We start from the raw sequence: 3702 nt of genomic DNA, 5'->3' as shown, positions 1-3702 counted from the left end.
ATGGTAGAGACTTAACACATGTGCAAAAACAAGTATAACTGAATAAATCTGAATATGACTTGTGGATTGTCATTAATATCAACATCTCAGTTGTAGCATTGTACTATAAAGCTTCGAAATGCTTCCATTGGAAGATTGGGTAAAGTATACAAGGGATCTTGCTCTATCATTCCGTATAGCTGTGTGTGACTGGGTAGTCATCTAAATTTAAAAAAGGAAAAAATAAAAACTCATAATGAATGAGCGCTCCCGCCGCGCAGTTCGCTCTCCCCAGCGCGAGGACCGGGCCGCCCACGCCACCCGCACCCGGCCAAGCCGACACCCAGATCCTTGGCAGGCCTAGAGTTTGCAGAGTGAGAACTGGGAAGTGGACCTCTGGAAGCATGAATACAGACATGCAGGAGGGCTGTGTGTGCTGTGGAAGTGGTGGGGACCCTGTTTTCAAGACCAGCAGCCAGTCTCCCCTGTGCAGACTAACGTCCCCACGGCCAGGCAGGCAGCAGCAGAGCCCCAGCATGGAGCACTCACAGGAGCAGCCCAGAGAACAGCTGTGACAGGGTGACGGTGATGCTGGGTGGGCGCACAGGGGCGCTCAAACCAGCTCTCGGTTGACCTGAGACACTAGCATGAGGAAGGAGCTGGGGTAGTTACGGTCGGCCATGGAGGACAACCAGGACTTTCGTCCCAGAGGGGACTTGCCTGGGGAGCACTCAGCATGGAATGTCCGTGGCTTAGGCTTCTATGGGCGCCTCTCCTGAGAAGCAGCAGGCCAGCGGGTTGAGCCCGAGGAGGTGCGAGCCTGGTGCTGTTTTCCAGCAGAAGAAGGTCATGAAGAGGCTGAAGTCAGAGGTCTGGCACCACTTCTTACTGGCCCCCAGGGACAGTCTGAAGGCCGTGTGTCAGTACTGTGGTTGTGTCATCAGTCGGGGGATGTGGGCACCAGCTGTTTGATGCGGCATCTGTACAGACGCCACCCCGAGGTGGTCAGGACCCAGAAGGGCTTTCTGGGTGCCAGTTTGGCGAACTCTCCGTATGCCACTTTGGCGTTTGCAGAAAGCTGCTCCTTCAAGATGCCTGGCCTGCCTGCTGTGGTCAGGAGGAACCACCCCGGTGTTTCCTGTTGGCAGCAAGAAGACCTCCACGCTGTGGAACCACTTCTCTAACTGCTCTGCGGACTCCACCAAGGTGCTGTGTCTGCACTGCAGCTGGAGAATCAGCAGAGACAAGAAGCCCACCAACCTAGGCACCAGCTGCCTGCAGAGGTTCCATGGCCACGTACTGAAGGCCGATGTCCACCTGGAGACCACCCTGTCCCTCTCTCCAGACGTCCAGGACCACTGAGCACAGAGTTGTCAGGCACATCCTCCTTCGATGACCCCACTGAGAAGTTCTATGACTCTCACCCAGTTGCCAAAAAAATCACCAGCCTGATAGCAGAGTTGATCGCACTAGACCTCCAGCCTTACTCCTTCGTGGACAGCACTGGCTTCAACAGGCTGCTGGGGTACCTGAGGCCCCAGTACTACATGCCCCGGCCCTCCTACTTCTGCAGCACGGCCATATCCCTGGCATGTATGACAACATGAATCAGATGGTCCTGTCCCAGCTGAGGGAAGCCGAGAGTGGCATGGTCCACTTCACATCACGAATCTGGACAGTCACCCAGAGCCATGAGTACCTGACCCTCACTGCCCACTGGGTCACCTTCGCATCCGCAGTCTGCTCGCACTGTGAGGACCACCACTGCTCAGCACTTCTGGATGTGTCGCAGATTGACTGTGACCATGGCGGTGGTAGCATCCAGAAGCAGCTGGAGTGCTGGTGGGAAGCCTGGGTGACATACATCGGCCTGCAGGTGGGCATCACTGTCACCAACAACCTGAGCATCAGCAAGACTCTGACTGAGGCAGAGCACTCAAGCATGCCCTGCTTCAGCCACACGGTGGACCTGTTGGTGAGTGAGGCCATCAAGAGCCGGAGGATGGTGCAGAGCCTGCTGAGTGCCACCCAAAAGCTGTATGAGCGTGTCCAGTGCTCCCCCACAGCCAGGGAGAAGCTGGCCACGCTGTAGCAGGTGTACGAGCTGCCACAGCACCACCTTGTCCAGGACTTGCCGTCCAGGTGGAGCACATCCCTGCACATGCTGGAGCTCCTGATGGAGCAGAAGAGGGCCATCAATGAGATGTCCATCAAGTGCAGCTTCAGAGAGCTGATCAGCTGCGACCGGTGGGAGGTCATGCAGTTCTGTGTCATGTGCTGAGGCCCTTTGATGCTGCCAGCCGAGAGATGAGTGCCCACGTGTCCACTCTGAGCTAGGTCATCCCCATGATCCACATCCTAAGCAGGAAGGTCGAGATGCTCTTTGGAGAGACGATGGGCATCGACACTATGCTGAAGTCGCTAAAGAAAGCCATAGCGAGCTGCCTGTCCACCACCCTCCATGACCCCAGGTACGTCTTTGCCACACTGCTGGACCCTTGCTACAAAGCCTCCCTGTTCACGAAGGAGGAGGTAGAGCAGTCCAGGCAAGATCTAATCAGGGAGCTGGAAATACTGAATTCTACCTCAGAGGACACAGCCGTCTCCGATGGCTGTAACTCAGGGCCCCCGTCGAGAGACTCTGGCAGAGAGGAGAGCCTGTGGTAGCTCACGGCCAAGGTGGAGGGCAAGACCCTCCAGAGAGGCTGCCTGAAGACATGACCTACCTGGAGGAGGAGGTGTTGGATGGAGCACAGCTGTTGCCTACTGGAACCTCAAGCGGTCATACTGCCTGGGCTGTCTACTTTAGCTGTCAGAGTTTTGGGCTGTCCCCCAAGTACCGTCCCTTCGGAAAAGCTGTTCAGCACGCCCGCAGAGAATGGCAGCTTTGGCCAGCCCCGGCTCATGATGGAACATTTTGAAAAACTTATCTTCTTGAAAGTGAATCTTCCCTTGATCTACTTTCGGTATTGAACTCACACTGAGTCGCCAGACCAGTGCGGTAGTGCTGGCTGGCTGGCTGTCTACCAGGGCTGTGACCCACCCAATAGGGCCATGTGGGACACCAGGCCAGCATCCAGGGCCACCCGCCAGCTCCCACCGTAATGTCACACGTGTCTTACTCCTGTCAGGCCAGGTCGCAGTGTGTTGGGAGTCCACTGGAAGCAGCCTGTCTTGTCGGTTATGAAGTGGGGTGATCAGGTTTTAATTCATGACTGCAATGTTTTTTAAAAGTTAGGGATCAGAAATGTGTTTCCCTAGAATGGGGACAAGATGTAGACAGTTTTATCCTGTAGGATTTTTATTCAATTGTGTAAAACCATGAATCAGGTACTGTATTTTAATTAAATATTGCTTTAATTGCAACAAAACAACTTTTGTGGCTGTGAAATGAAACCTGTAAATAGTTGGTGGAGCTTAAGCCATCCTGACTGAGCAGTTTTAACTGCAGGCTCTAAATGTGTCGAGGAGTGGAGAGAATATTCTGGAAGCTAACTGTTTACCACAGAGACAAAGCATTTGAAAACAAGCAGTGGAGCTCTGTGTACGCTGACCCAGGGGCTGGGACCACAGCCAGGCCCTGGAGGCGGTGGTGACCAATGGGGGCGTCTGGCAGGCTACAGTGGTGAGGCTAGCCTTAGGCGTTTCGATTTTTCATTTTTTATCATAGGGAAGATTCAGCCATCACTGGGGTATTTTAGAATCCCAGGACATCAGAGTGAA

The 3702-nt window shown here is 54.2% G+C and overlaps 1 pseudogene; it reads left to right on the top strand.

Annotated features, from left to right (window-relative positions):
* The first annotated feature begins 235 nt into the window (after positions 1-235).
* Positions 236-3222, top strand: LOC107136596 (annotated as a pseudogene).
* Positions 3223-3702: the final 480 nt, after the last annotated feature.

Source organism: Marmota marmota, unplaced genomic scaffold, assembly GCF_001458135.2.
Source record: "Marmota marmota marmota unplaced genomic scaffold, marMar, whole genome shotgun sequence".
In the NCBI taxonomy this organism is placed as follows: Eukaryota; Metazoa; Chordata; class Mammalia; order Rodentia; family Sciuridae; genus Marmota; species Marmota marmota.
The sequence above is the reverse complement of the archived record's forward strand: the minus strand, read 5'-3'. Positions and strand labels throughout refer to the sequence as shown.